Source organism: Perognathus longimembris, chromosome 18 (genome assembly GCF_023159225.1).
Source record: "Perognathus longimembris pacificus isolate PPM17 chromosome 18, ASM2315922v1, whole genome shotgun sequence".
Taxonomy (NCBI): Eukaryota; Metazoa; Chordata; class Mammalia; order Rodentia; family Heteromyidae; genus Perognathus; species Perognathus longimembris.
In genome coordinates, this window is record NC_063178.1 from 36659642 (window position 1) to 36669783 (window position 10142).

Genomic DNA, 10142 nt, shown 5'->3' on the forward strand with positions numbered 1-10142 from the left:
ATTTGGGTTTCCTGTAATAAGCAGCCAAAGGGAATGAGCTTGTGTTGTGCTAGTCTTTGAACCAACAGCAGCAATCAGTTCACCCTCATCTGTGATGACCAATCAACTGACAGATTCATTTTGGTCCATACAAAAAAAAAAATGCTGAACTATTCCCTCGTGCCCTGTGGTGATATGTCTCAAGAGGTACAGCCAACTCTAGCACCTAGTCTTGTTCTATGTTATCTTGCTCATCAAAAATTACCTGCAAGAATGTGAAAGTTCCGAATGCAGATATGCATCCAAATTTTGGCATTGACCTTAACTTGTTTAGGTTTTCCTATTGAGAATATTTTTTCATGATGCAAGGCTCTGACAACATGACGTGGTAATAGAGGACATTTATTTCTCCTACACAAGGGTAAATCAGTAAGAAGACTAACTCTATATTTTTTACTTATAAAAATATATTAGACCTAAATCCATGTCTATACCTCAATAAGATGTTGCTGGTTTCAGTAGCATCATCTCTTATTTAGGCAATCAGTAAATAGGTGCATTTGTGGTGTCCTGTGCACAAATAATTCATATTGAAATTTTGCTGGGTTAACCAGAACTGTATTGTGGCTCTTCTCTTCACTGGGTGGGTGACTGGACCCTCTGTGTGTCCCTAATAACTTTGACATCTCACTGGCATACTTCTTTGTACCATTTCACTGTGTACCTGTCGTGGGACTTTCTTATGCAATCTAGTTGCATCAAAAATGGCTTCCATGCAATCAGTATCTTAACACTGATAGTGGACCAACTTCATCAAAGATATCTTCCCTGGGATCTCATTATCTGTGGTCTTGGAGGAAATCCTTGAACCTAGGTGGAAGAAGGAGAATCTGCAAACATGTTTTTCGGCTCGTGTTTTTTCTCCTGGATGCAAGGCCTCAGAGGCAGAGCCCAAGGGAAAATTTTTACATTCTTCCTGGGGACTCACAAGAGGCTAGGTGGGAAGGTGGACTTCAGTGTACATCCCTGTCAATAAAAAGATCCACAGGCACCTATACAAAGATATATGGATGTGCACAACTAAATCAGTTTGCCTCACTTCCACCCAGAATTTCTGCTAGGAAGAAGCTTCTGGGATTTGCCCTTGATTTTCACACTCCTTCTTCTCCATCTTTCCCTCCCTGTCAGATCCTTGGCAGGAACTAGCTGCTTTTCTACAATGAATCCCCAAGCACACATTGATGGATATGCAATGATTGTTGAGTTTTTACCTCTCTACACTTAGGGTGCCGATCGCAGTAAGAGCAATGCTTCTTGGCATGAAGAAAACAAGCTGTAAGTAAGTCATCAATTTATTTCAATGTGATATTTTATTCTCAGGATAGGCAATGGCTGGAGGATCTGTATACACACATGAATATTCTGTGTTCTCTACCAGGTCAAACCATCCATATTGCACGAGAAACAGCTTAGTTTCATTATGGTATCTTGCATCTGCTATTGAGGAAATTTATGCCTGCCAGTCGGAGAAGACTCTGCTTTCCTTCCATGTACCTTCTTTTCAGGTCTATAAGATCTTTACTTCAATCTGGAATCCCTGGAACACCATTATCCTGGAAGTCACTGCAGAGAATGAAGTGATGTTATTACAAACAACCTGAGTCATCAGCATGTGTTCTATATGGAATGGCTGCAGACACATTTTCTTCCCTAATGGCCAGTGGTCTGAGAAGTTTTCTTTGGTAACATTTGTGTTTGCAAGACACTGGTAAAATACTTATTTTAGGCTGGTGGCTCTTAATTGTAATCTTAACTACTTAGTATGCTAATATTTGAGGATCCAGCTTTGGAAATGAAAATTAATGAGAATTTCATGCCCACAATCCATGTAAGTCAAATCAAAAGTTGTGTGTTAAGATGCAGAATCAAAGACTTCTTTTCTTCACTTAGTAATTCAATAATGACCATGGATAATACTGCTCCTTGAGGAAAAAAATGAGTCCAATTAATTATTCTATTCTTTTGTATGCATATTTATTCAACTACTCCATAATGTAATTAACTTGTATCTTTTTAAGTGCAAAGTGATTTTAAGGACAAGTTCTACAACTTGTTCAAAATTGTGTTTAGATCACAAGGAAAACCGCTATCATGTATGTCTTTATTTGCTAGTGTACAGAAGTCTTCATGCAACAGATGTCTGGCTTGGGTGGCCTCGGCAGGCTGATTGCCAGGGGATGGAAATTTCCGCTGGGAAGGATCCCCCTGAGAATTTTCAGGGCCCTATGGACTTTCAATCACTCTGGCTGGCAGCTTGTGGAAGCTGGACATGCCATCCAAGGTATAAAGCCTCTATTTCTATGTCCTGTTTTGTCTTGACTACTTTTGTCTTTGAGGTTCGTACCAGTTTTAAATACAAACTTTTGTTTCCCATATTTCTGTTGCCCATTTACATGTCTATGAGTAAAACAGAGTCTACAATGTGTTGTGTCCCCTTCTGCAAGAAGGCAGTTGAAAAGTTCAGGCTGCTAAGAGCCGGGTTCGAACAGCTGGCTAATCTTAACTCAAAACTGTAAAGTTCCCCTAGCTAAAATTGGGCTAAACACTAGAGTCAAGTGCTAGGTGGGCTCAGTTATGCTCCAGGTGACCCTAACCCAGTTATCTTCAGCTGAAAAGTATTTAGTATGCTAAAATGTTTTGCTAAATCTAACAGGCCCTGGTGAATAAGACTAAAAAAAATGCTAAAATCATTCATTAAAGGTGTTGTCTTAAGTTTTGGTTATTGCAAGAGTAAGATTGGCAAAAATACCTCTTGCCACTAAAAAAAAGTGTACGGCCAATAGTTGTTTGAACTTGTATATGTAATGTATGTGTGTGTGTGTGTGTGTGTGTGTGTGTGCACATGTATGTGGGTATGAATATGTTTAAGATTGAAACTGTATGATGTAAAAATGGATTAGTTTAACTTTAAACTTCAAAAGGTCATCAAGTTTGGGCATTACCAAAAGTTTTAAGGATTGTTACTTTATTTTAAAAAGGAACTACAGTTAAAAATCTCTTCAATTCATGGTTAAAAGTAATTAAATAAATAAATGAATGAATAAGAAGTTAGCATGGGCCTGTGAACCTCTCCTCAGGAGTGAGGGGTAAACTGACAAAGGTGCAGCTTAGCTAGTCCATGTGGTGGGACAGCCATAGCGGGCATCCATTCACAGTGGAAGAAGGCAAGCTGGTGCCAAGCCAGTTCATAAAGCTCTAAGGAGTAGGATGAAAATAGGCCCATTTTATAAGACAGGCCAATGGAGGCCTTTCTTTTTCTTTTGTTTTCAGGTAAACATGGGAAAACTGGTGTTAAAAATAAATGATTTAACTCATACTTCTAAAACTGCCCCTTAGGATGGATTCAAATTGGAATATCTTAAAGGAGAGTTAAAAGTTTATTTACCTGATATAATTTGATTTCTGTACAGTTTTGCAATTTGGATGTATTAAAAAGGCAAAGATGCTAAGTCTGGAATCTCATGTTTATAATTCTGGTGCACACTGGTAAGTGTACACTTGTTACAATTGTTTTGGGTACTAAATTTTATAAGTGTAAACTGTGATGTAATAGTAAGACTATCTAAAGTTACATATAATAAGGTAAATATTTTACAGTACATAAGCGAATGGAGATAGAAGTACACAACTCTCATTAACTCTCTGTATAAAAAAAAATGGCTCTTTTAAAACAGGCATCCAGGAGGCAATGTGTCCCCTGGGCTTTAGTTTTTCCTTGCAAAGAAAGACTGAGAGGAAGGAGTGAAAGCCTCTACCTTAAAAGGCTTTAGAATGCCTTGCTAGATAACAAATTTGGAAGTGAAAACAAGCAGCCTGAAGCAATAGGCGGCACCTAGTCTCCAGATTTCTTCAAATACATCCAGGCTTGATAAAAGACTTGAGATGAAAAATGGATCTCTAGATATGACATTTGAAAAACAGACCTGTCCCAAATGTTCAGTTGGATATAGGAAAATTATGGCTACCAAGATGATTGTTTATTTGCTAATCCAGTTTCTCTTGCAGGTTTTCAATAAAATGATTTATTATTTGCTGCACCTGATAAAAATATTGTATCAGAATTGTTGCCAATTTTACCTTTGTACTTAAAACAGTATGATTTAATAATTGCCCCTGATACAATATCTAGGATATTTAGTTAGAAGACAAGCAATTAACCCCCAATCAATAAAGATTCAGACTGAAGAATTAAACACTTAATGACTTTCAAAAGTTACTGGGAGATATTGACTGATCCCTACCTATGTTTTACATAATCTATACTCCATTCTTCAAAGAGATTCAGCTTTAAATAGCCTTTGTAATAAACTAGTGAGGCATGTCAGGAAATATTTTGGTAGAAAAGCTCTGACTCAAAATTCCTTATCTCGGGTAGACTTATATGCCCCTATTCGGTTACTAACTTTACTTACCTAATACTACACTACTGGGGTGCTAGCACAGTACAATAAGCCTGTGGAATGGATATATACCAGGCCCATATTCACTAAAATACTAACCACCCATATGAAAATGATTGGGTTTTGATTATACTAAGTCATGAAAGGTGCCTACAAAACAGCAGGCAAGACACCTACTTCATTATCATCCCTATACCTAAAAGGCAGTTCGAATTTGCATTACAAACCTTTGATCTTCTCCCTCTGGAAGTGAATGGCTTTACTGGAGAAATTGTATATCATTTACCTTCTAGCCTTTTATGGCAATTGTTTCAAAGACAAACTTATATTATTGATAATATTTTACTTTCTGAACCCATTCTAAATGCTCCTAATGTTTTTGTAGATGGTACTCAAAATAACAAGTGTGATTTTGGACAGAAGATAAATATCAAGATTTCCTCAGCCCTTGCAATCTGCACAACAAAATGGGTTACAGGCGGTAACTAAGATACAATTCAATTGTATAACATGATGTATTGGATTAATGGAGTAATAGTGGGGAGAGTATAGATTCTTTGATTATATGTGGCTGGATTTGCGTTAAACTTAATCTAGCTTACTCATTTAAGGATAATATACATACAAAGTTATATACACTAAATATACATGTATAATTTCTATGTTATCAGTTGATATTTCATCAGTTGACAGCAAGTAAATATTACATTTACAAGACCTTAATTTTATATGATATGCTTTACTCATAATTAAATAGACTAAATTATTGGGTTTTATACTTGGTTTGATTACTGAAAACGCATGGTCACATAATGGAAGCCCTTCTTGATCTCTGGTATTGTTATTGTGCCTTTGTTCTGACATCTTTATTTCTAATACATAATTTCATAATGACAGTGGATTTCTACTGCTTTTGTTTGGAGTTGTAAATACAACTATATATTGGCAAAAATAAACCCATTGTGTTCATATTCATTTTACATAGATTGCTACTTTTCAAATATTTTAAATCATTCGTGTTTTTATCAGGACATGGTCAATGTGCCTCAGTTCATATTGAAATTCATATTTTATCTTCTTGATTTTGATAATTCATCAATAATGTTGTGATTGCCCATTCAGTAGCAAGCAATTTCTCTCATTACAAAATATGAGCTCCCCACTACCCACTATGCAGAAGTCAAAGTGTATTTTGATCATCAGGAAGGGGAGCAAGTTATCAAGTCTGAGTAAGAAAAAAGATATAGTGATAATTCTCAAGACATCCAGTCAATATGGTTCAAATAACGACATCAAATGTAGAGGAGAAATTCTTGTGCTGACATTGGTGTTAATAAGGCAAAAGTATCACATGGAAGTACATATTACATGTATACACATAATATTTTATGTATGCACAGGGAGTATTCATTTACAGGAGAGAGGATTGGGAGTGGAACTCATACCAGTTCCCTCACAGATCTATAGGATGATGTCCTCAGGATTTGGCTCATCTTCTTGTTTTTTTTTTTTTGGCCAGTCCTGGGGCTTGGACTCAGGGCCTGAGCACTGTCCCTGGCTTCTTTTTGCTCAAGGTTAGCACTCTGCCACTTGAGGCTCATCTTATTTTCATGTGAGGCACCAAAAGAATGAAACTCTGCTACCATCATGATAAAATAATGTCTCATACTTTTCTTTACAGTTCCTTCAGGAAAGATATAGAAAGGCATATTCACACACACACACACACACACACACACACACACACACACACACTAGCAAAGGAAATAAAATCAACAGTTCTTTTAGATGCAAAGAATTAATATTAAATGCAATCCATTGTATCCAGGCTGGTGATAAAATTAGAACCAGCCATCCAGGCACTGGTGGCTCCCACCTGTCAACCTAGCTCTTCAGGAGGCTGAAATCTGTGGATCAGTGTTCCAAGCTAGCCTTGGTGTGAAGTTCATGAGACACTTATCTGCAATTGAACAGAGAACCAGAAGAATGTTAGTATTTCCAGCCCCCAGATGCATCAGCAGAACACCCTCTACTCAGACCTGAACTCTACTCTGCCCTTCACGCAAAAGAGAACTCTTCCCTGGACTCCTACTGCTTTCTCCAGGATCAGTCCCAATCCCCACTGTCCATCAAGACATCGACTCCATCCTGCCTATGCTCTGTTTTCAGTGACCTGAACATGCAAACTAACTCCCACCTCCGTCCACAATGCTATAAAGATGCCCCTGAACAGGGGGAATCATCCGTGGGTGAGGTGTTTTTGTCAGCTTTGGTGACAAATAAGCTGTTTCCATGGACATGATTGTTTCCATGTGGTCCTTTGGGATGGGTGCTTTCATTGGTGCCATGACTAAAATGAAGGTTCCCCTGGTAAATTTGCTTTATGCTACTAGGAGTTCCAGCCAACCCTAGGAACTTTTGCTGCTCTCAGGCCCACCCAGAAAACTGCCAAGGTAACTTTCTCCTGATTCAGAGCTCTACTTCCATTCATCACACCACAGGTGAGTGATTGCCCACAGCAAGCTGGGTGCTCAGAGTCCATTTTCCACCAGGACACCATGCCAAAATAGGGAGAAGAATCTTTGCGCCAAGGTCTGAGCCCTACCCCAGAGGCCTAAGTCACCATGCTACAGGCCAAGGGAGTCAACAGCTCTGTGCAATGACCCCTCTCGTGCCTGTTCCCTCTGTGTTAGCTAAACAGAGTGCTTCTTGGGGTTGCCCATGGTAGCTACAGTGTCATCTCTGTTGGTCACTCATCACGGGTAAGACACAGTATAAAATTCCTCAGAACACATCCTACAAACACAGGAGTATGATTCCAATCTTAAACCTCATAATCTCATGCTCCTATGCAATCAAATTTGGCCCCAATATTCACTGGATAATAACTCCACGTGGCCCTCTCATGGGAAACTAGACCTCCAATATTTTATGGAACTGACATAATTTCTGCAAGCATTCAGGAAAATGGAAAATGTCTATTAAGAGGCCCTTCCTCTTTTCTTCTGTCTCTATCGCTCTCTGCTTGTGTCCTTGAAAAGTTGGGGTGCATTAGTGGAGACCTCTGCACATTGAAATTTAGGGCAACTGGCCTGGATCAACTAGCAACGTTGTCACTGTTCTGGATAGAGTTTGTCAAGTGAACTTTGGTTGACATCCCACCAGCACATATTGTTTTCTGGCCATTTCACCATGCACCTGACATTGCCTCCACTAATTCAATCCAGTTACAAATGGCTTTCATTCAAATAATTTCATGGCTCAGATGTCTGACAAAATCTATCAAAGTTAACTTCATCCCTAGGGCCTCACTATCTGGGATTTGGAGAAAATCATAGCACCTTTGATGAAGAAGGAGAATCTGCAAACATGTTTACAACTTGTATTTTCCTCCTGGATGCTAGGCTCAGATGCAGAGCCTTTGGTAAGAGTTTTACACATTCTTCCCAGGGATTTACAAGAGCTTTCCAAGAAAGGTATTCTACAGTGTACATCTCTATCAATAAAAAAGGCACTTATGCACATATATAAAGTTACTAAAATATATACACCTGAAACTGTGGGCCTCCTTTCCTGCCAGGATTTCAGCTTGGCAGATGCTTCCAGGATGTGCGCCTTGATTTTCACATTCCTCCTTCTCCAGTTTTCCGTCCTGTCATATCCTTAGCCAGCACTAGCTTCTTTTCTACAATGAAGCATTGAGAACATATGGATGTAGATGCGAAAATTTCTGGGCTTTTCCCTCTCTACACATTGGGTGCAGATCACAGTAACAGCAATGCTTCTGGGAGGGAGAGTCAGCTGGCTAGCAGAGAGACTTCAAGGCACTAAATGTTTGTCTGTTATTAAAAAGAAAGATTTCCTTTAAAGTAGGATGAAGTCATTTGATGATCTTGAGAAAGTGAGATTAGAGATCCTAATTTCATTGAGGAGTTGTGTCACCAATTAACTACCACTTTAAACACGTTCCAGGGAACTTGGTGTAGGAAGAGAATAGCTGGGATGTTCACTTCTCTTTTCTGCCAGTCCTTGAGCTTGAACTCAGGGCTGGGCGCTGTCCCTAAGCTTCCTTGTGCTCGAGGTTGCACTCCACCACTTGAGCCACAGCGCCACTTCCAGTTTTATCTGAGTTGTTTATTGGAGATAAAAGTTTCAAGTGCTTTTCTGCCCAGGCTGGCTTTGAACCATGATCATTATATCTCAGCCTCCTGAGTATCTAGGATTACAGGCGTGATCCACAAGGTTTGGGTAGGCTGCTCACTTTTAATGTGAAGATTTTTAAGATGTTCTGGGCACTCTAACAATTTATCCCTAGTGGATTTCTACAAGAATTAATGAAGCTGTGCAACAAAAATGACAGAAGATTCAGGATAGGTGGTCATTAGTCTTCAGGCAGTGGAGAATGCTGCAGGACCAGCAGGTGGCATGTCAGGGTGGACACAACTTTCAAATAATTCAACCAAGGCCATTTACCAGACTACATGGGAGTCTACTGATTGACACCTGTCATCCAAGCACTTGAGAAGCTGATGAGGGGTGTCATGAGTTCAAACCAGCCTGAGCTATGCAGCAAGACCTAATCTAAAAAAATACTACACTTGTGTCTATGTATTTTACGTACATTTATATATGATTATATATTCATATAATGCTATTGGCTCTATCTGCTGATTCCAAATAAATACACTGCACTACATTATATGTATATGTGCACTACATTATATGTATATGGCAGCAAATTGAAGTAAAGCAAGAAAATGCCTTCCTTTCACAATGCAGTGAATAGAGACCATATTTATACATTTATATGGACTTGAAACAAATACTACTTATTTCTTGCTTTGGTTATTAAGAACCTCATTCAAGAGAAAGGGAAAGTCAAGGTGACTGGGCTCTGATGAGCATCCCTTAACCACACCAGTTTTCTGCCGGGAAGCTCTTCCATGCCCAGCACATGGGCAATAAGGCAAGAGGGAGAGTGTGTGTTGTATTTCATAGAAAAGAACCTGAATGAAATGCAAAGCCAGACAGTGGGAAGGCCTTCTTCTACTAAGGATAGTTTAGTAATCATTACCTGAGCCCACCCCACTCTAGATTATCTTTTATTACATACAAATTTGATTAATAACAGTAATAATAAGAATTAATTAAATTATTGCTCTGTCTATCTACTATGCTGGGGACCTTATAGCATCTCATTTAACCATCACACTAAATGAATTCTGCTCTCTATCTCCCCCATTGTAGAACAAAATTAAAGAAAAAAAATCTGAGGCTCAAAGAAGTTCATTTACTTGTTCAAGGTTTTAGAGCTTCTAAGTGTCCTATCAAGTTCTCACTGCCTATCTCTCAGTTCTGTTTGCTCGAGAGAATGGAGTTATTCTCATCTTGTTCTTTGGCTGGCTCCATAAAGTAAAAGAGCTACTTCATAATATCGAAGGGGTAGTCCTAAACTGCCGATTATAATATAGACTTAAGTGTCCAGCCTCACTGACTAGGTACACAATGTGCCTAGGTAAACCTTTCTTTACCAAATATGTCCCTACCTGAATGTATTTGTCTTTTTAGGCATCAATTTTCACTAGTAGTAGCATTTGCTGCTTCTTGGTACCAGCAGTGTAATCAGAGCACTTCTATATGTCCAGACCTTGGTTGTGTAGCCTTGGGAAAATGATCTAAACCTTCAGAGTCCTGACTTTTGCC